Below are 23766 nucleotides of genomic sequence, written 5' to 3' on the forward strand. Positions count from 1 at the left end.
CTTGGTTCTAGAAGACCAGTGGATTCAGTGGAGTCTTAAACGTTGCATCTGCACTGTTCAGGTAAATGTAAAAACAAAAAAATTAAAAGATTGTTTAAATATTCCTTGTGCATAGAGTTGTAAGGCTTTTTAATGCTGATAACAACAGACAGACAGACAGACAGACAGACAGACAGACAGACAGACAGACAGACAGACAGACAGACAGACAGACAGACAGACAGACAGACAGACAGACAGACAGACAGACAGGTTGTTTACTATGTCTGGATGAAGGGATGCAGTGTTGAAGGCTTCCTTTAGATCTCCTGGTCTCTTGGGATTTAAACTGTGAATACAGTGAGATAGTCCTAACCATTCAATCAATGTACACAACAAACAGTCATCATTAACACTATAATGAGTGGAACCTATGGATATAATACATTATCATATAATATTATACAATATAATATAATGACTAGAATAGAATACGTGTGTTGACATGAAAGCACAGCAAGATGTTTTGACTTGACAGTGTGTCTCTATACCTCTCAGTCTCTGAAGACACCCAGCCATGGTTAGGATTATTAGAGAAGCTTTTCCTGCTGAAAGACAGTTTCATTTCATCTGGTTTCAGAAATAATGTATTGGATGTGTTCATAACCCCGTCCACCTATAAGATGTGGGGGGTATCTGTATGATTAAGAAGAGATACAAAGAACTCTGATTGTAAAACGTATTCTCTTTTTAGTCCTAGATATGTCTAGAGTTACTGCTGAATGTAATACCTCTAACCCTGACCCTAGACCTAACAGTAATAACCACAATGTAATGTAAAGTATTACCTCATTCTCAATGATCAGTCAATACATACAGTATTCATTTCAACTACAGTACATTGTATCAATAACAAGTTCCCCACCCCATTAGAAACACTTGTGAATTATTATAGACACTTATAATCAGTGTTATAACACATAGGTCATTAAAATAATTATATAATATGTACTTCAGAGAAACTGTTACCCTTTATATATTCCAACAACTCACATTTGTTAGATTTATTCCAAATTAAGGTTCCTGACCTAGCAACTAAATTTGTCTCCCTCTGACGTTGCATGCAGTTCCCTCCCTCCTTCCTTCCCTCTAACCCCAGTACCAGGTAGTCCCTCCCAATCCCCCAAACTATTTTCTGAGGAAATGAAACTGATCCGAGTCTCTGTGTCGTCTGTCTGTGTGAGAGTGAACAACCGTCCAAATGTCTCAGCAGGGAGTTCTGCTGGACCAGGACCAGTTCTGTTGTTCTGTCTGTCTGGATCTACTGAAGGAACCAGTCACCATCCCCCGTGGACACAGTTACTGTAGAAGCTGTATTGAGGGCTGCTGGGATCAGGATGTTCTGAAAGGGGTCTATAGCTGTCCTCAGGGCAGAGAGAACTTCACTCCAAGGCCTACTCATAGGAAAAATAACATGTTGGCTGAGGTTGTGGAGAAACTGAAGAAGACAGGACTCCAGGCTGCTCCACCTCCTGCTCTGTGCTATGCTGGACCTGGAGATGTGGCGTGTGATGTCTGCACTGGGACCATTAAGCAGAAAGCCCTCATGTCCTGTCTGGCGTGTCTGGCCTCTTACTGTGATACTCACCTCCAACCTCACTATGAATCTCCTGCTTTCAAGATGCACAAGCTGGTCAAAGCCACCACACAACTACAGGAGAAGATCTGCTCTCATCATGACAAACTGCTGGAGGTTTTCTGTCGTACCGATCAGCAGTGTATCTGTTATCAGTGTCTGATGGATGAACATAAAGGCCATGATACAGTGTCAGCTTCAGCAGAGAGGACTGAGAAACAGGTAAGACCAGAACAACTTGTTGGTGACTGTCTGATAAACAAAGAATTAAAGATACAGTAGGAACTAAGGCTGTTTGAATATAAGATCTTTCAAATGATATCGTAACGGGACAGAACAAATATGAACACAAACCTTGAGTATATTGAGTTGCTCCAAATGTATCACCATTTTCTAAAGTCAAACACTATTATCTTTCTGAATGCACTTTTATGAGTCAAACGTTCAGTCTCAACCCCTTGATACCTGTAGGCCTACCATAACAACTATAATAATTCACAGAGCAACATAATATCATATTTTAAAGGCACCATCAATATCTTAGACCTTCCTCTCTATGGACCCTATGTCACATCTACTGGACAAATAAAGCTTGATAGCTCATTGAAGAGTGATTCTCTACAGAGGCAGCTGGGGCTGAGTCAGCAGAAGGTCCAGCAGAGATTCCAGGAGAGAGAGAAGGAGCTGAAGGAGCTCCAACAGGCTGTGGAGTCTTTCAAGGTGAGTATTGTTGACGAGAGCAGACACACCATTTCACTTCTCTCCTCCAGTCAGAGAGAGAGGAGAGGGACCCCTTTCCAATCCCACTGTTGGGAACAGTCTGTCTGGACCCCTTTCAGACAAGACTGCTTAATGTAACTGATGAGATATGAACCCAGGTCTACTGCAGGAGAAACCAACATCTTGACCGTTACACCAAGAGGACATTCCCTATTGGGTCGACACTGATTTAGAAGTCAAAGGCGGAGCTACCTCCTCTCATAAACATGAGTAACCATGACTGACTCATGTCCCCTATATATTAACATGGAGCTCACTCTCAATTCGATTCAAAGGGCTTTATAGGCATGGGAAACATAAACAAAAGTGAATTAAACAATAAGAAATGAACAGTAAACATTACATTCACAAAAGTTTCAAAGTAATAGAGACATTTCAAATGTTATAATTCAAGTACAAAAAGAGAGAGCCGTGCGCCAGACAGAGTTCTGGAGGTGAAATGGAAATGGATGAGGGAGAGTTAAGTGAGATAGAAGGTGTGGAGAAGAGCTCAGAACCAGAGTCTGACATCAATGGACATGATAAAGAAGACTCTGGTGCAGTAGGAGTTACATTGTTGGAGGAAGTGGATCCATACCTTTTGGCAGATCCATTTGTGGATTCAGGGTGGGTGGGAAAGGAGTTGGGTGCAGTTGAATCAGTGAAGGTAACCTGTAGTGGAATTCTGATATTTGTTTGTGTTTCATTTGACCAGAGGGAGTGGGCGCTCTGTGTCACGTAACTTGGGTCGAGATCTGTTTCTTGCTTTGCTCTTAGGAACAGGACACCATTGGAATGAGTGATTTCTGGGATAGCGTTAAGTGTGGAGGTGGAGCAATTGAAGTTGAAGACTCATGCTGTTTGTGATGCCTGCACGTTTGCTGAGGCAGTGAAGAAAGTAGAGGAGGATGGGTCAAGGGTGAGGGATCCTGAGAGGATCCTTGTGAGTAGTAGATCTGTGCAGCACAGAGGGATAGGCCAACAAGTGATATATGCTTCAGTAAAGCTGGCTTCTTAGCGTTCATAACAATGGTTATCAACTGTACTGCAGATATGGACCGTAAATCACAGAAAATAGATGTTGTGGTGGCAGCTGCAGAGAAGTATTTGGTCATACGAGATTTGACTTCAGAAGAGTTACAGGGTGTGTTGAGTGGTGGTGTCCCATCCTCCCAGGTCGTCGTCATGGTGCAGGAGCAGATAGAGTCAAAGTAGTGGAATGGGGTAGTGGGTTTTTAATGAGTGTAGGGTTAGTTGGAAGGATTTTACTTTTTGTATCACAAAGTAAAATAGATTTATATTATAGTCCAGTTGGGGGCAGTAATGCAACATATTGGAAGCCATCCGCCGTTAAACTCCAAAGAAGAAGAAACGTTATATAATGGCTATGTACAGTGTTGTAATGATATGTCTCTCTCTCTCATTCCATCACTTTCATGGTAGTTGGTTGTGTGGGTCTCTGGTTATGAATGGGGTGCTGACAGACAATCGTTGATGGATATTTATAGAGCTCTGATCAGGACAACAGTTGATTACGGGTGTATAGTTTATGGAACAACGGCACAGACTTGGCTTCAGCAGCTGGACAGAATCCAGTACACGGCTTTAAGGATATGTATTGGTGCATTTAAATCAACATCTGTATGTGTCTTACTAGTGGAGGCAGGTGAGATGCCTTTGGATATACGACGTAATAAATTGTCATTAGCTTATTGGGTTGAAAGGCTGTGAGGTTGAGCATCCCACTGCTACTGTTCTAGATGACTGTTGGGAATATACTAGTAGACAAGGCAGTGGTTTTGGTTGGACAGTTGAAAAGCTTGCTGATGAGAGTGGTTTGAAGGATTTGGAGGTTGGCCCTTCTGTGGTGATAGGGGATGTTCCTCCATGGTTACTCCCAGATCCTGTTGTTCATCTAACCTTGGTAGAGAAAAGGACAGATTGGTCAGAAGTCAGTAATGAAGGGAAACTGGTTGACAATTACATTGGTAGAAGTTTTTATGTTTTTTTACCGCTTTTCACAGATGGATCAAGGACCCAGATAGTGGAGCCCAGGAACAGGAGCTTACCTTCCTGGATTTGATGTGCAGATATGTAGAACCCAGATAGTGGAGCCCAGGAACAGGAGCTTACCTTCCTGGATTTGATGTGCAGATATGTAGAAGACTAACAGATGAACTGTCAGTATACTCAGTTGAACTGTTGGTAATAATCGTTGCCCTCCAGTGGGTGGAGGACGTACAACCTGTTAGGAATATAGTATGCTCAGATTCTCTGTCTGAATAGTTTATCATCTGGTAAATCTAATAGGAGTGACCTTCTATTGGAGGTAGCAATGTTGTTATGGAGAATTGAGAGAATGGGTGTAGTAGTGAGATTCTGCTGGGTCCCAGCACATTCAGGTGTGGAAGGGAATGGAATTGTACACCAGTTAGCTAAAAGATATAATTGATATTAATGTTCCACTGGGTAGAAGGTGAGGCCAAATGTGAGATCAGAGACATTTTGATAGATGTGTGGCAGAAGAGATGGGGCTCTGAGCACAAGGGACGGCATTTATATGCCCTTATAAGAGATGGGACTCCTCCAAAGAAAGGTCGGTGGACCAAGATTGAAAGGTCAGATTTGGAAGGAAGAGGTGGTGTTTACTCGATTGTGCTTACGACATTGTACATTGAACTGGTCCTTACATCTGGTTGGCAGCAAGTGAATGGTTTGTGTCTGGAGGGTATTTGTCAATGAAACGGTGGAGCTTGTGTTGTTATATTGTTGTAAGTATGTTGAAGAGAGGGAAAGATTGAAGTGTAGGGTTATTGAGGTTGGACGGGGTTGGGGGGTTTGGAAAGGATTTAGGGATTGGGGAGGGTCTATTAGAAGTTAGTAGGGCTCTTTTTTATTTTCTCAGAAGTACTGAGTTAGGTAGGAGGATTTATAAATGTTGTAAACTGTGATTGAACACACTCCAGCACAGTAGGTGGCGCCATGCACCTTTAACGTTGATTTGCGGACCGCTATTATATCATAGAAGAAGTAGTTGGTTGTGTGACGTTTTTGTGGTTCCTGAGGAGGGTTACTATTCTTTTTTCTTTTAGCGTATTTTCCAATGTTATTTTCTCTTGTTGAGGGTTTATTTATTGGTTTCCACTCTTTATCGGTTAGAGTTGAGGGGGAGTAGGGGTAGTTTGTTTGTGCGGCGTGATGGCTTCAACCGAGTGAAGAAGAAACGCTCTTGCATTAGGTGCATTCTGGAGAATGGTGTGGAGGAATTTCTGATCATGGTCGGCGAACAGGTGGGAGCAGAACATATACACTCTGTATCCAGAATGAACAAGGAGGTTTTTGTTAATGAAAAAGGTGAGTCTTGTTACTCGACTAGTTACCAGTATCATTTTTGTGAGGGGTGTGTTGGTGCCCGATTTCGACAAGAGTAGTGGTGTCTAATCTGCCTCCGTTTAGAGTTGGTTCGTTTTGGTAACTTTACAAGTGGTTTTCATTTCATTTGCTCTTGGCTAGGTGTCTTTTTTCGTAGACAAGTGTTTGTTTCTTAACTTCGCACCCCCCCAACATTCTGCTGAAAAGGCAGCGCGGGATATTCAAAAATATTTTTTAGAAATATTTAACTTTCACACATTAACAAGTCCAAAACAGCAAATGAAAGATAAACATCTTGTTAAATCTACCCATCATGTCCGATTTTTAAAATGTTTTACAGCGAAAACACAACATATATTTATGTTAGATCACCACCAAATCCCAAAAAACACACAGCCATTTTTCCCAGCCAAAGATCCAAAAGCAGAATTAGAGATAAAATTAATCACTAACCTTTGATAATCTTCATCAGATGACACTCATATGACATCATGTTACACAATACATTACTACTTTGTTTTATAATATGCATATTTATATCCACAAATCTCGGTTTACATTGGCACCATGTTCAGAAATGCCTCCAAAATATCCGGAGTAATTACAGAGAGCTACGCCAGATAACAGAAATACTCATCATAAACTTTGACGAAAGATACATGTTTTACATATAATTAAAGATACACTGGTTCTTAATGCAACCGCTGTGTCAGATTTTTTTTAAACGTTACGAAAAAAGCATACCATGCAATAACCTGAGACAGCGCTCAGACGTAAATATATTTCTCTGCCATGTTGGAGTCAACAGAAATACGAAATGACATCATAAATATTCCCTTACCTTTGATGATCTTTGATCAGAATGCAGTGCAAGGAATCCGAATTCCGCAATAAATCATTGTTTTGTTCCATAATGTCCATTCTAGTGTCCAATTAGCTACTTTTGCGCTGGTCCAGGCGAACTCGGACGAAAACTTCAAAAAGTTATATTCCAGGTCGAATAAACTGGTCAAACTAAGTAGAGAATCAATCTTCAGGATGTTATTATCATATATATCAATAACATTCCAAACGGAGCATTTGTTTTTGTCTACAGAGTAATGGAACGCATGCGATATAATGACTGCTCTGTGTAACCAGGAACTGGCATTCTGCTAGACCAGTGACTCAAATAGCTGCCATCCGGTCCCACATCACACTAGAGGCTTCCTTCCATGTTCTACTGACTGTTGACATCTAGTGGAAGGTGTAGGAAGTGCGAACAGATCCATATCTTATTTGGATGTGAATAGGCGATGAGTTGAAAATCAACCAGCCCCAGAATTTCCACTTCCTGTTTGGAAGTTTGCCTGTCCTATGAGTTCTGTTATACTCACAGACATAATTCCAACAGTTTTAGAAACTTCAGAGTGTTTTCTATCTAATATCAATAATAATATGCATATATTAGCATCTGTGACAGAGTAGGAGGCAGTTCACTATGGGCACGCAATTCATCCAAAGTGAAAATGCTGCCCCCTATCCCTAAAAGTTTAACAAAGATAGTGTGGGGATTGAGGGCAGGCAAGCGCTACCAGCCGGCAGCGGGGACAATGACTAGGATGGACACTACATTTTTAACATTTACTGATAAAACTAGTTCATTGCATCCGCCAAGCAACATATAATATTACCAATATTACCATATGTCTCAGCTGTTTGTCGTAATCGCGAAAAACAGGCCTTATTTTAGGTCATGTTTCACCCTGCCAGCTCCTATAAGTTTTATTGAAAAACAGGCCTTATTTTAGGTCATGTTTCACCCTGCCAGCTCCTATTAGTTGTATAGTAAAAACAGGCCTTATTTTAGGTCATGTTTCACCCTGCCAGCTCCTATTAGTTGTATAGTAAAAACAGGTCTTATTTTAGGTGATGTCTCACCCTGCCAGCTCCTATTAGTTGTATTGAACACTGTGACACCAACTCACCTTCTGAAAGTTCTATTCCCAGTCCATTGTTCTGCGTCACAATGTCAGCTTCACTATTGTTATCAATGAGACCAGCCCGCGTTAACCTTGTTGGTTTACCTCAGGTAACTTATTATTAACTAGGTAACAGCTACTTGGTGAGGAAGCTCACTGTTCACCTGATTACACGTTGTAGTGACTCACAGTGATAGCGATGGTTGGCGCATAGCCATCAAACGTTAGATTTTTTTCATCATGGTCATCCTGTTTTAAATGTTTATAAAAAGGTGTAAAACCGAAACAAAACGCATGTCCCTGTTCTATTTTTCAAGACGTGGCCAATTTAAACAGCCAGGAGACATTTTTTAAATTAATTTTAAAAAACGTTTTGGTGATATGTTGTTTCTAAATGGCTGCAATTGGCGTTGGGCAGGTTCGAGACTGATCTCTGGAATGAATGAGAAAAATACACCTTATTTCTCAGCTGCCTCACTTGTAACAGTCGATGAGTGAATGGGTGTGGAGTCAGGCGCAGAGAGCAAAGGATTCGGGAAAAACACGCTTTAATGTCCAAAAATGAACAGGAACAAAAATAGTATACCCAACACAGGTGTAACTATAAAACAAAATAGTCCCCTGATGTGAAATACTAGGACAGCGCAAAAACCCAACAAAAAACACTAACACCTCTCAGACATACAGGAGAACAAGCCCACACAAACAGAAGCGGGCTAAACGAACTTAAATAACCCCACCCTAACAACCAAACAATAAACAGGTGAAACCAATTAGACAAAACCAAACGAACACAGAACAAAGGATCGGTGGCAGCTAGTAGACTGGTAACGACGACCGCCGAGCGCCACCCGAACAAGAAGGGGAGCCACCTTCGGTAATATTCGTGACAGTATCCCTCCCACTGACGCGCAGCTCCCGCAGTGTGCCGACGCTGGCCTCGAGGACGACCCGGGGGCCGAGGCGCAGGGCGATCCGGATGGAGGCAATGGAACTCTCTCTACGCCGGGGACCCTTCGATGTCCAGAGGGGCGGAGGGAACTCCGGAACCTCACCTTCCTGCATGGGACCAGCTACCACCGGCCTGAGGAGAGGGTTAATGCGATAATACGAAAGGAGTAATAACAAACCTTGTTTATTCTCCTCAGGACTTTAAATGGCCCTATACACTGCGGACCCAGCTTCCAGCAGGGCAAGTGGAGGGGCAGGTTTCGGGTCGAGAGCCAGACCCTGTCCCCTGGTGCAAACACGGGGGCCTCACTGCGGTGACGGTCAGCGCTCTTCTTCTGCCATCCACTGGCCTGACGTAATGACTCCTGGACCGCCCTCCAGGTCTCATTAGAGCGCTGCACCCACTCCTCCACCGCAGGAGCCTCAGTCCGCAGGAGCCGGCTGGTACCCCAACACGCACTGAAACTGTGACATGATGGTAGAGGAGTGGCTTAATCAATTCTGGGCCATTTCAGCCCAGGGGATGTATCTCGCCCACTCCCCTGGCCGGTCCTGGCAATACGACCGCAGAAACCTACCCACCTGCTGGTTCACTCTCTCCACTTGCCCATTACTCTCCGGGTGATACCCTGAGGTGAGGCTGACCGAGACCCCCAGACGTTCCATAAATGCCCTCCACACTCGGGAGGTAAACTGGGGATCCCGATCAGAAACAATATCCTCGGGCACCCCGTAGTGCCGGAAGACATGGGTGAAAAGAGCCTCCGCGGTCTGCAGGGCCGTAGGGAGACCGGGCAACGGGATAAGGCGGCAGGATCGTAGTGTTCCCCTGAGAGGGGGGAAGGTCAGTAAGAAAATCCACCGATAGATGGGTCCATGGTCGTTGTGGAACGGGGAGGGGTTGTAACCTCCCTCGTGGCAGGTGCCTAGGAGCCTTACTCTGGGCGCACACCGAACAGGAGGAGACATAGAATCGCACATCTCTCACCAAGGTAGGCCACCCGTACTTCCCCCTAAGACCTCGCACTGTCCTATAAATACCCGGGTGACCCGACGAGGGTAGACTATGAGCCCATCGAATCAATTGATCACGAACAGCGAGCGACACGTACCTACGACCCTCCGGACACTGTGGAGGCGCAGGTTCCTCTCTTAGCGCCCGCTCGATGTCCGCGTCCACCTCCCATACTACTGGTGCCACCAGCTTAGCTGCCGGAATGATGGGAGTAGGATCGATGGACCGGTCCTCAGTGTCATAGAGGCGGGACAGCGCGTCGGCCTTAGTGTTGAGGGAACCTGGTCGATACGAGATCGTAAAACGAAATCTGGTGAAATCCATGGCCCACCTTGCCTGACGAGGATTCAGTCTCCTAGCTGATCGGATATACTCCAGGTTACGGTGGTCAGTCCAGATGAGGAAAGGGTGTTTAGCCCCCTCAAGCCAGTGTCTCCACACCTTCAGAGCCTTAACCATAGCCAACAACTCCCTGTCCCCCACATCATAATTCCGCTCCGCTGGCCCGAGCTTCTTCTAAAAAAAAGCACAGGGGCGGAGCAAGCGCTGTGAGAGCACCGCTCCAACCCCAGCCTCGGCTGCGTCCACCTCTACTGTGAACCTCAAAGAAGGGTCCGGATGCGCCAACACCGGCGCCTCAGTGAACAGCGCCTTCAACCTACGGAAAGCTCTGTCCGCCTCTGCTGACCACTGCAAACGCACCGGCCCCCCCTTCAGCAGTGCGGTAATAGGAGCTGCTACCTGACCAAAACCCCGGATAAACCTCCGGTAGTAATTGGCAAACCCTAAGAACCGCTGCACCTCCTTTATTGTGGTCGGAGTCGGCCAATTACGCACGGCCTTGACGCGGTCACCCTCCATTACCACCCCCGAGCTGAAAATGCGATAACCCAGGAAGGAAACGGTTAGTTTAGAAAACTCACATTTCTCCGCCTTCACGTACAGTTCATGCTCCAGCAGTCGCCCTAGAATCTTACGCACCAGAGACACATGGTGCGTGTAGCGGAGTAGATCAAAATATTGTCCATATACACCACCACACCCTGTCCGTGCAGGTCTCTGAGAATCTCGTCAACGAAGGATTGAAAGATAGCTGGAGCATTCTTTAACCAGTACGGCATGACGAGGTATTCATAATGGCCAGATGTGGTACTAAATGCGGTTTTCCACTCATCTCCCTCCCGAATACGCACCAGATTATACGCTCTCCTGAGATCCAGTTTCGTGAAAAACTGCGCTCCGTGAAATGATTCCACTGCCGTAGCGATGAGAGGTAGTGGGTAACTAAAACCCACCGTGATGGAATTGAGACCTCGATAATCAATACATGGACGCAAACCACCATCCTTTTTTTTCACAAAAAAGAAACTCGAGGAGACGGGTGACATGGAGGGCCGAATGTACCCCTGTCCCAGAGCTTCCGTGACATATGTCTCCATAGCCAACGTCTCCTCCTGGGATAAAGGATACACATGACTCCTGGGGAGTGCAGCGTTTACCTGGAGGTTTATCACGCAATCCCCCTGTCGATGGGGTGGTAATTGGGTGGCTTTCTTTTTACTGAAAGCGATAGCCAAATCGGCATACTCAGCGGGAATGCGCACGGTGGAAACCTGGTCTGGACTCTCCACCGTGGTCGCACCGATGGAAACTCCTACACACCTGCCTGAACACTCATCAGACCACCCCTGGAGAGTTTCTTGTTTCCACAAAATCATTGGATTGTGAATAGCCAGCCAGGGAATCCCCAGCACCACCGGATACGCAGGTGAATCGATAAGGAACAGACTAATCCGCTCCTTATGATTCCCCTGCGTAATCATCTCCAAAGGAATAGTGGCCTCCCTGACCAGCCCTGACCCTAACGGTCGACTATCTAACGAGTGCACGGGAAAAGGGGGGTCTACCTTAACTAACGGAATCCTCAACCTCTGAGCGAGTCCGCGATCTATAAAGTTCCCAGCTGCGCCTGAATCGACTAGCGCCTTATGCTGGAGAGAGGGAAAAAATTTAAGGAAACATATTAATAAAAACATGTGACCAACAGGAAACTCTGGGAGAGTGTGGTGCTGCCTCACCTGGGGTAACCGAGGAGTGTTCTGCCTGCCCTCTCGACTCCCAGATGAATTCCTCCAGCACCGACCTGAAAGTGTGCCCTCTCCGGCCACAACTGGTACAGGAGGAGCTTCCTCCTCCGATCTCCCTAGATGCAGCCCCTCCTAGCTCCATCGGGATAGGAGCGGGAGGGTCAGGAGGTGGAACTAACAGGACCCTTTCAGAACGTCCGCAAGCAGCTAGCAGATGGTCTAACTGGATTGACAGGTCTATCAGTTCATCCAGGCTGAGCGTAGTGTCCCGACAAGCCAGCTCCCTGCGGCGTCCTCTCTCAGGCTACACCTGTAATGGTCTATCAGGGCCCTGTCATTCCACCCTGCTCCAGCGGCCAAGGTCCGGAAATCCAGCGCGAAGTCCTGCGCGCTCCTCGTCCCCTGACGGAGATGGAACAACCTCTCACCCCCCTGCTCGGCCCTCCGGAGGATGATCGAACACGCCCGGAAACGGCGGGTGAACTCCGGGTAGTCGCCCCTCGCTGAGTCGGGCCCGTTCCAGACAGCATTGGCCCACTCCAGGGCTCTACCCGTAAGGCAAGAGACGAGGACACTCACGCTCTCCTCGTCCGAGGGAGGCGGCCGAACGGTGGCCAGGTAGAGATCTAGTTGTAGTAGAAATCCCTGGCACCCCGCCGCCGCTCCATCGTACTCCCTCGGAGGCGTAATGCGCAGAGCACTGGTACCGGATCCCGCTGGGGGAGATGGTAGAGTTGCTGGTGGGAGGGTAGGTGGGGTAGTAGGGAGACCACTCCTCTCCCAACGGTCCATCCTCTCCATCATTTGATCCATCACTGATCCGATGCGATGGAGGATGGACGTGTGATGAAGAACTCTCTCCTCCATCGTGGGGAGAAGGATGGTCGCTGCTCCTGCTGACTGCATTCTAGTTTGCTCTGTTTTTTTGTTAATTCTTTCCAATGTGTAAAGTAATTATCTTTTTGTTTTCTCATGATTTGGTTGGGTCTAATTGTGCTGCTGTCCTGGGGCTCTGTAGGGTGTGTTTGTGTTTGTGAACAGAGCCCCAGGACCAGCTTGCTTAGGGGACTCTTCTCCAGGTTCATCTCTCTGTAGGTGATGGCTTTGTTGTGGAAGGTTTGGGAATCGCTTCCTTTTAGGTGGTTATAGAATTTAACGGCTCTTTTCTGGATGTTGATAATTAGTGGGTATCGGCCTAATTCTGCTCTGCATGCATTATTTGGTGTTCTACGTTGTACACAGAGGATATTTTTGCAGAATTCTGCGTGCAGAGTCTCAATTTGGTCTCAGTTTGTCCCATTTTGTGAAGTCTTGGTTGGTGAGCGGACCCCAGACCTCACAACCATAACGGGCAATGGGCTCTATGACTGATTCAAGTATTTTTAGCCAAATCCTAATTGGTATGTTGAAATGTATGTTCCTTTTGATGGCATAGAATGCCCTTCTTGCCTTGTCTCTCAGATCGTTCACAGCTTTGTGGAAGTTACCTGTGGTGCTGATGTTTAGGCCAATGTATGTATCGTTTTTTGTGTGCTCTAGGGCAACAGTGTCTAGATGGAATTTGTATTTGTGGTCCTGGTGACTGGACCTTTTTTGGAACACCATTATTTTGGTCTTACTGAGATTTACTGTCAGGGCCCAGGTCTAACAGAATCTGTGCAGAAGATATAGGTGCTGCTGTAGGTCCTCCTTGGTTGGTGACAGAAGCACCAGATCATCAGCAAACAGCAGACATTTGACTTCGGATTCTAGTAGGGTGAGGCCGGGTGCTGCAGACTTTTCTAGTGCCTGCGCCAATTCGTTGATATATATGTTGAAGAGGGTGGGGCTTAAGCTGCATCCCTGTCTCACCCCACGACCCTGTGTGAAGAAATGTGTGTGTTTTTTGCCAATTTTAACCGCACGCTTGTTTTGTTTGTGTACTCTTAACAGCGCTCTGCACAGGCAGCAGTAGAGGACAGTAAATCAGATCTTTACTGAGCTGATCCGCTCCATTGAGAGAAGGCGCTCTGAGGTGAAGGAGCTGATCAGAGCCCAAGAGAAGGCTCAAGTGAGTCAAGCTGAAGGACTCCTGGAGCAACTGAAGCAGGAGATAGCTGAGCTGAGGAAGAGAAGCACTGAGCTGGAGAAGCTCTCACACTCAGAGGATCACATCCATTTCCTCCAGGTAACTAAACTGCCTTGTTACATGTGATATGAATTGAACTTCATGTGAAACTATTCATCTCAATCATTATGTTGTCCTGTCCCTCTCTCTGTCAGTCTCCGTCCCTGTCTCTCTGTCCATCTCTGTCCCTCCCCCTCTCTGTCCCGTCTCTCTCTCTTTCTGTCTTTCTCTCTCTGTTCCCCTCTATGTCCGTCCCTCTCTCTCTCTGTCCATCCCTCTCTCTCTGTCCGTCCCTCTCTCTGTCCGTCCCTCTCTCTTTGTCCGTCCCTCTCTCTCTCTGTCCCTCTCTCTCTCTGTCCGTCCCTCTCTCTGTCACTGTCCCCCTCTCTTTCTGTCTCTCTCTGTCCCTCTCCGCTCTCTCTTTCCCTCTCTCTCTCTGTCCCTCTCTCGCTCTCTCTTTCCCTCTCTCTCTCTGTCCCTCTCTCTGTCCGTCCGTCCGTCCCTCTCTCTCTGTCCGTCCCTCTCTCTCTCTGTCCATCCCTCTCTCTCTCTGTCCGTCCCTCTCTCTCTCACTGTCCCCCTCTCTTTCTGTCCCCCTCTCTCTCTGTCCCTCTCTCGCTCTCTCTTTCCCTCTCTCTCTCTGTCCCTCTCTCTCTGTCCCTCTCTCGCTCTCTCTTTCCCTCTCTCTCTCTGTCCCTCTCTCTCTGTCCCCCTCTCTCTCTCGCTCTATGTCCCTCTCTCTCGCTCTTCGCTCTCTGTCAATTCAATTCAAGGGGCTTTATTGGCATGGAAACATGCGTTAACATTGCCAAAGCAAGTGAGGTAGATAATATACAAAAGTGAAATAAACAATAAATATGAACAGTAAACATTACACATACAGAAGTTTCAAAACAATAAAGACATTACAAATGTCATATATATATATATATATATACAGTGTTGTAACAATGTACAAATGGTTAAAGTACTCAAGAGCAAATAAATAAGCATAAATATGGTTGTATTTACAATGGTGTTTGTTCTTCACTGGTTGCCCTTTTCTTGTGGCAACAGGTCACAAATCTTGCTGCTGTGATGGCACACTGTGGGATTTCACCCAGTATATATGGGAGCTTATCAAAATTGGGTTTGTTTTCGAATTCTTTGTGGATCTGTGTAATCTGAGGGAAATATGCGTCTCTAATATGGTCATACATTGGGCAGGAGGTTAGGAAGTGCAGCTCAGTTTCCACCAAATTTTTGGGGCAGTGTGCACATAGCATGTCTTCTCTTGAGAGCCATGTCTGCCTATGGCGGCCTTTCTCAATAGCAAGCTCATGCTCACTGAGTCTGTACATAGTCAAAGCTTTCCTTAAGTTTGGGTCAGTCACAGTGGTCAGGTATTGGTGAAGCAAAGGGAAATTCTAAACTGATCTGGGAGAATCTAAAAAAATTAACAGGGAAAGACCATAGTAACACTGCAAAAAGACAAGAAATCATAGTGAATAACAATCTAACACAGGATGCAGTCGAAACAGCAATAGCCTTCATTTACTACTTTATTGACTCTGTCAGGGTACTGACACAGAACTCCTTCACTGGTTTCATGGGCTCAGTGCTAGTGAATGACGCTCAACCTGAGTCAAAGGTGAACAAGGTGATTAGCTCACGAAAGAACTCTAAAGCCAAAGATGTGTTTGGGCTGGACTCTACCTTTCTTAAAAACTACAAAGAGTCACTCATTGGCCCCATTACTAAGGTCACCAACACATCTATTGGTCTCGGGGCGTTTCCAAGTGTATAGAAGTCGGCCACAATAACGGCCATCTTTAAATCATTAGTATACTACCTGTGGTGTCAAAGGTTGTTGAAAAGTGTGTATCAGAACAACTGATTGCCCACCTCAACAACAACCCCTTCACATTACACTCCATGCAGTTTGTCTTCAGAGCGAAACACTCCACAGAAACGGCCAACTGCTTTCTTCTGGAAAATGTGAAGTCCAAGATGGACAAAGGGGGCGTTGTTGGGGCTGTGTTTCTGGACCTAAGGAAGGCTTTTGATACTGTTAACCATGAGATTCTCATCACAAATTGTCCAAGTTCATCTTTTCTCCCGATGCCTTGAGATGGATGAAATCATACCTTGAAGGCAGAACTCAGTGTGTCAGAGTGAGCAATGAGCTGTCGCCCACTCTTAGATATGATGTGGGCGTGCCCCAAGGGTCAATACTGGGGCCCCTCCTGTTCAACCTGTGCATTAATGATCTGCCTTCTGTCTGTACTGGGTATGAAGTTCAAATGTATGCAGATGATACAGTGATATATGTGCATGCAAAGAGCAAACAACAAGCTGCACAAGAACTCACTACTGTAATGGTCCAGGTTACAAAGTGGCTCAGTGACTTGTGTTTGCATATCAATGTGAAAAAAACTGTTTGCATGTTCTTCATCAGAAACACATAACTGCACCATCTATCACACTTTCACAAAATGTATGAATAAATGGCAAGAGGTCAATCAGATTTGTGATCATAATCCCTAGCTGTGTATTGCCGCTTTCCATGTTGTCTGTTGTCTGTAGCTTGTGAGGTGTGGAAACACTTTGTTGCTTTTATGAATTTTGTCTTTTTGCTTTATGTTCTATGTTGCTCTGTCTGTATGCTACGTCTTGCTTGTCCTATGTTGCTCTGTCTGTATGCTATGTCTCGTTTGTCCTATGTTGCTCTGTGTGTGCTCACTGCTCAATGATTGTCTATATTGTAATTGTTTTTAATAACCTGACCAGGGATTGCAGTTGAAAATTAGCCGGCTGGCTAAAACCGGCACTTTTACTGAAAAGTTGATTAATGTGCTGTAACGGCCGTTGGTGGAAGAAGGTGAGGACCAAAGGTGCAGCGTGATACGTGTTAATCTTGTTTATTTACCTGAACACTGAATTAACAAAAATAACAAAGAGAACAACCGAAACAGTTTTGTCTGGTGCAGACACAAAAACAGAAAGCACCTACCCACAAACACCAGGTGGGAACAGGCTACCTAAGTATGGCTCTCAATCAGAGACCACGTTAGACAGCTGCCTCTGATTGGGAACCATACCAGGCCAAACACATAGAAAACATAGAAAAACAACATAGAATGTCCACCCAACTCACGCCCCGACCAAACCAAAATAGAGACATAAAAAGGAACTAAGGTCAGAGCGTGACATGTGCACTGTCTCTGTAAAAACAAAATAAACTCAAACTCAAGACACATGACATGGTATGAAAGACAAAACAAAACAAGATGGGAAATATTATCGACAGCCACTTTTCACTGGCTGTCCCTCAGGTGGCAGGAGGACACATATTTGGCTGCCTAAACTGCACATTTTGGCTTTTCAGCCAATAAATATTTCATTTTTTCTTCATCTTTTATAGTGTCAAATTCTTTGTATTGAATTATAATTTGGGGAAAGAAATATTCTCTTAAGTCTGAGTATTTATCACAGTGTAATAGGAAATGCAGCTCTGTCTCTAACTCTCCCCTGGAGCAGAGTGAGCACAGCCTGTCCTCTCTGGGAAGCCAGGTTTCTCTGTGATGACCGGTCTCTATAGCCAGACTGTGCTCACTGAGTCTGTACCTAGTCAATGTTTTCCTCAGTTTTCTATCAGTCACAGTGGTCAGATAGTCTGCCACCATGTACTGTCTGTTTAGAGCCAAATAGCTTTGAAGTTTACTTAGACTTTGTGATGATTTGGTTGGGCCAGATTTTCTGAGTGCTGTCCTGAGGCACTTTGGGGTTGGTTTGGGTTGGTGAACTGAGCCTCAGAACCAGCTGGCTGAGGGGACTCTTCTCTTGTTTCATCTCTTGACATTGTAGAGCTGTGTGATGGAATGTTTTGGGGTCACTTGTTTTTAGATGGTTGTAAAATTTGATGGTTATTTTTTCTATTCGAATGAGGAGGGGGTATTGGCCCAATTCTGCTCTACATGCGTTATTTGGAGTTTTTCTTTGCACTTGCAATACAGTCTTGCAAAACTTTGCATGCAGTATTTCGATTGGATGTTTGTCCCATTTGGTGAATTCATGATTAGAGATTGGACCCCATACTTCACTGCCATATAGAGCAATTGGTTCTATAACTGATTGAACATTTTTGAGCCAGATTCTAATTGGAATTTCGATTTTGATGTTCCTTTTAATGGAATAGAATGCTCTTCTTGCTTTGTCTCTCAGCTCATTCACAGCTGTGTGAAAGCTACCTGTGTTGCTGATATTTAGTCCTAGATATGTGTAGTTTTTGGTGTGTTCTAATAGAACTGTGTCCAAAAAGAACATATTGTGGACGGACCACTAGAGGGCAGGCTGGGCTCATGGATAGTTGCCCAACAGAGCCTGGGAGACAAGGTAACCAGAGTCAATTAAGCACAGCTGACGGTACTAATGAGATACTCTCCTTCCCCTATAAAAGAGAGAATGGAACCAGAAGAGAAGGGGGAAACTATCTCTGGAAGATGGCCACCGAGAGAGAGAGAAGCTGTGCTGAAAGAACCACTAAGACGGTGACAAAACCGTGATTTATGTTTGTTGTAGTTTAAAGATTATCCTATTGTGTTCTTGTTTCATCTGGAGAAGAAGATGTGTGTTTTTCCTTGGAAGATTTTTCATTGATTATGTTTGAATGTTTTTGTTGACAAAATACTCTCAATAGAGAACCGTGTTCAATCAGAAAAACCTTTTTCCTGACTCGTTTATTCCACCTTCCCGCTTTAGAGTGACGCCTAATTACTTGGTACGCTCACAATATATAACATATTTAAATTTGTCATCCTTATTTTCGGACCTTTTTTGGAATATCATCATATTTGTTTTTTTTTTAGGTTAACGGTCAGAGCCCAGGTCTGACAGAACCTGCGAAGACGATCTAGGTGCTGCTGTAACCCCCCTTTAGTGGGAGACAGCAGCACCAGGTCATCTGCGTACATTTGAGTCCATCAACAGGACAATGTCAGCCAGTGTTTCTTCTGGACTGGAGGGGGCAGAGGGTGGGCTGGTGGGTGTTGGAGTTGAGGTGTGGCTGGCTGTGCCGGTGCCGCTGTCAATGGGAGGCTGTTCTGGGGTTTGGGAAGGAGGGGTGCAGCAGGCAGGGCTGGGGAGGCCTGGCTGGTTGAGCTGGGCTCCTCTGCTGTGTGAGGGCAGGTCATAGAGTGGTGTTCTAGCTGCTCCTGCAGTCTGTCCCCTGTTCACTTTCTCTTCTGCAGCTCCTCTCTTAGTGTGGTCAGATCGTTATTACTGTTCGGCCTGTCTTTTTGGAGCTCTCTCACCTCCTTTGTTAGATCAGCCAGCTCTCACCTCCTTTGTTAGATCAGCCAGCTCTCTCACCTCCTTTGTTAGATCAGCCAGCTCTCTCACCTCCTTTGTTAGATCAGCCAGCTCTCTCGCCTCCTTTGTTAGATCAGCCAGCTCTCTCACCTCCTTTGTTAGATCAGCCAGCTCTCTCTCCTCCTTTGTTAGATCAGCCAGCTCTCTCTTGAGTCCGTCTCTCTCTTGCTGAACCTCTTTCAGCTGTGTTGCAAGGCTGCTGTCCTGCTCTGTCATCACCTTGGTTAGGAGCTCCTCTAAGGTGTTGTTGTCTGGTTGCTGTTTGCTTACGCTCACCCTGAGCAGGGCCACCTCCCCCTCCAGTCTGGTGAACTCATCCCTCATGGCAGCCATGGTGGTGAGGAGGGCCTGAGCCTGCTCTGCACTGAGGGGGTTGCTCTCCTCCTGGGGCGTGTCCTTCGTTATGGTGGGAAGAGAGGTGCTGGATGTGCCTTTTTGGGTGGGGAGAGTAGGGGTGAGGGTGGCGCTGGTGGAGTTTGTCTTGTGGGAGGGCATGCCACTGGTGGTGCCCTCTCTCTGCTCTCTCCTTAATGGTCTGAAAGTCTGTTTCAAACAGCCTAATGTTACCTTGCACCATGACAGTCCCAGTCTTGTAGAGGTTGATTGTTATCGTGGTGCTGTCAAGGTCGTCTGTCTCTTTGACTTTCAGCTTCCACCCATTACAGATTCCCTCTTTCTTTATGGATGGGTAGTGAGAGCACACTGCTGAGCGCCATGCATTTGGCTGGTCAGTGAGGAAGATGAGATTACTCACATCACCGTTTTTGTAGAGGTCTGCGAAAAGGGTTTCTGGCCTCCCCTTTAGTAGTGTCTGTTTAATTAAAAGCTTCCATTTTTGGCCTCTGGAGGGTAGGGAATGGATTCAGCGCTGAGGGGGAGTGGGGACATGGTGCTTGTGGGCTCTGCTACTACTGCTGCTGATCTGTTCTGCTGCCCCGTTGCCATGGCAACCGATTTGTTCGTCTGCTGCTGTTGCCAGCTAGCTGTAATTTAGCTCAAAAACCAGCAAAAAGAGTGACAAATCTTCACACAAACAAACAGAAGATATGTTTAAAGTTAGTCTGTCTCCTTTTTGGTTTACTCACTCAGTTTGGTCGTTTGATGTAGTTGTATTAACTCCCCTTGCTAGGTTTCTTCTGGCTAGCTTGTTAGCATGCTGGCTAGGTCTTTGTTGTGTAGCTAGCTTTTTCGATTAGAGTGTTTATCTCATTCTAAAAACAAAACAAAAATGAAATATATCAGGAACTCATGTTGAGCATGACTCTCTCTGTCCCCCTCTCTCTGTCTCTCTCTCTCTCTCCCTCGCTCTCTTTCTCTCTCTGTCCCTCTTTCTCTCTCCCTCTCTCTTTTCCTCTCTCTCTCTCTGTCCCTCTCTCTCGGTCTGTCTCTCTCTGTCTCTCTTTCTCTCTCTCTGTCCCTCTCTCTCTCTCTCTCTCTCTCTCCAGAGTTATCAGTCTCTCTCCAGAATCAGTGTGTCTTCAGACTTACCCAGCATCGTTGTCCGTCCTCTTCAGTACTTTGGAGATGTGAGTAAGACTGTGTCTGAACTGAGACAAACTAGAGGAATTCCTTAAAGGAGAATGGACCAAGATCTCCACTACAGGTGTGTTGAAAATAATAAGAACATCAACTTTAGACCATTGAAAGTTCCCTACTAGTCATATACATATGGTATGATGATAACATTCCCTCTCTCTCTGTCAATGTGTTTGTGTGTCTGTAGTGAAAATAGTGGATGTTGTACTGCCTCCAGAGCCCAAGACCAGAGAGCAGTTGTTACAATGTGAGTCTCTTTATTGTGAAGTCTCTTTTTACTGACACTCCTAACAATCCCTCTTGAAATATATAGCAATAGTAGATCTAATCAAAGACTGGGTATCTATCTGACTCCTCATATTTCTCTGATCTCTGCTGTGCTCTAATCAAAGACAGGGTAGATACAGTATCTGACTTAACTTATTGTTCTAACTTCCCTCATTGGTCTCTGCTCTGCTCTTCTCCCAAATTCCTGTCAGCTCACACTGGACCAAAACACAGCAGGCACACAACTCTCTCTGTCTGAAGGGACCCGAAAGGTGACTTATACAGATCAAGTCCAACCATATCCTGACCAACCAGACAGATTCACCAACTACTACCAGGTTCTGTGTAGAGAGGGTCTGTCTGGATGCTGTTACTGGGAGGTGGAGTGGAGTGGTTATGTTGATATAGCAGTCTCATATAAAGACATCAGCCGAACAGAGACAGATGGTGGATTTGGAGACAATGACAAGTCCTGGAGTTTAGAGTGCTATAGTGATGGTTATTGTTTCAGACACAATGTTGTGACTAAAGTATCAGGCCCTCAGTCCTCCAGAGTAGGAGTGTACCTGGATCACAAGGCAGGTACTCTGTCCTTCTACAGTGTCTCTGACACAATGACCCTCCTCCACAGAGTCCAGACCACATTCACTCAGCACCTCTATCCTGGACTTTGGCTCTCTGGTACTGCTGAGCTGGTTAAACTGTTGTAGGGTCCACATAGATACTAGTCATGCTGGTGTAGCCTATAGCTGAGCTGGTAAACTGTAGTTGGGTCCACATAGATACTAGTCATGCTGGTGTAGTCTATAGCTGAGCTGGTTAAACTGTAGTAGGGAACACATAGATACTAGTCATGCTGGTGTAGTATATAGCTGAGCTGGTTAAACTGTAGTAGGGTCCACATAGATACTAGTCATGCTGGTGTAGCCTATAGCTGAGCTGGTAAACTGTAGTTGGGTCCACATAGATACTAGTCATGCTGGTGTAGTCTATAGCTGAGCTGGTTAAACTGTAGTAGGGAACACATAGATACTAGTCATGCTGGTGTAGTATATAGCTGAGCTGGTTAAACTGTAGTAGGGTCCACATAGATACTAGTCATGATGGTGTAGTCTATAGCTGAGCTGATTAAACTGTAGTAGGGTCCACATAGATACTAGTCATTCTGGTGTAGTCTATAGCTGAGGTGGTTAAACTGTAGTAGGGTCCACATAGATACTAGTCATGCTGGTGTATTCTATAGCTGAGCTGGTTAAACTGTAGTAGGGTCCACATAGATACTAGTAATGCCGGTGTAGTCTATAGCTGAGCTGGTTAAACTGTAGTAGGGTCCACATAGATACTAGTCATGATGGTGTAGTCTATAGCTGAGGTGGTTAAACTGTAGTAGGGTCCACATAGATACTAGTCATACTGGTGTAGTCTATAGCTGAACTGGTTAAACTGTAGTAGGGTCCACATAGATACTAGTCATGCTGGTGTATTCTATAGCTGAGCTGGTTAAACTGTAGTAGGGTCCACATAGATACTAGTCATGCTGGTGTATTCTATAGCTGAGCTGGTTAAACTGTAGTAGGGTCCACATAGATACTAGTAATGCCGGTGTAGTCTATAGCTGAGCTGGTTAAACTGTAGTAGGGTCCACATAGATACTAGTCATGATGGTGTAGTCTATAGCTGAGCTGGTTAAACTGTAGTAGGGTTCACATAGATACTAGTAATGCTGGTGTAGTCTATAGCTGAGCTGGTTAAACTGTAGTAGGGTCCACATAGATACTAGTCATGATGGTGTAGTCTATAGCTGAGCTGGTTAAACTGTAGTAGGGTTCACATAGATACTAGTAATGCTGGTGTATTCTATAGCTGAGCTGGTTAAACTGTAGTAGGGTCCACATAGATACTAGTCGTGATGGTGTAGTCTATAGCTGAGCTGGTTAAACTGTAGTAGGGTCCACATAGATACTAGTCATGATGGTGTAGTCTATAGCTGAGCTGGTTAAACTGTAGTAGGGTTCACATAGATACTAGTAATGCTGGTGTATTCTATAGCTGAGCTGGTTAAACTGTAGTAGGGTTCACATAGATACTAGTAATGCAGGTGGTGATGGTCCCCAGATATAATGGTCTGTTTTTCTGTACAATAATTTGTCTGACTGTATAGTTGAATTAAAATGTCATGTACTTATTTTTTATCAAATACAATGTTTTAATCTTGTACATTTCCATGAATCATGATGTGTGGTGTTGATGTATATTGGTTGACATTCAGAACCATTGATATGTTTTCTCAACTGGTTTTCTGTCTCTATGTAATTATCCTCAGTGGCATTTTTTTTTTTTACCTTTATTTAACTAGGCCAGTTTAGAACACATTCTTATTTTCAATGACTGCCTAGGAACAGTGGGGTAACAGCCTGTTCAGGGGCAGAACGACAGATTTTTACCTTGTCAGCTCGGTGTTTCGAACTTGCAACCTTCCAGTTACTCGTCCAACACCACTAGGCTACCTGCCGCATTGAACAGGTAGTATCACTAACTAATTAAACTATATGGAACAAACACAGATTAATCATAGAAGTATCAGTATATCATTAATGTTCAGAATAGTACTTTAATATCATTGGAGATTGATGGTCTTTTTAATCCACTATCCAGAGTCAGGAACAGATGAAGTTAGGTCTGCTACTGTTCAGTGATTAAATATGACTTATAGTGATGGGAAATAAAAAATACAACACTAAACTTCA

At 45.1% G+C, this 23766-nt stretch overlaps 1 pseudogene; it reads left to right on the forward strand.

Annotated features, from left to right (window-relative positions):
- The first annotated feature begins 1220 nt into the window (after positions 1-1220).
- LOC115119701 (tripartite motif-containing protein 16-like) lies at positions 1221-23766 on the forward strand (annotated as a pseudogene).

The sequence above is a fragment of the Oncorhynchus nerka genome, linkage group LG17 (assembly GCF_034236695.1).
Source record: "Oncorhynchus nerka isolate Pitt River linkage group LG17, Oner_Uvic_2.0, whole genome shotgun sequence".
In the NCBI taxonomy this organism is placed as follows: domain Eukaryota; kingdom Metazoa; phylum Chordata; class Actinopteri; order Salmoniformes; family Salmonidae; genus Oncorhynchus; species Oncorhynchus nerka.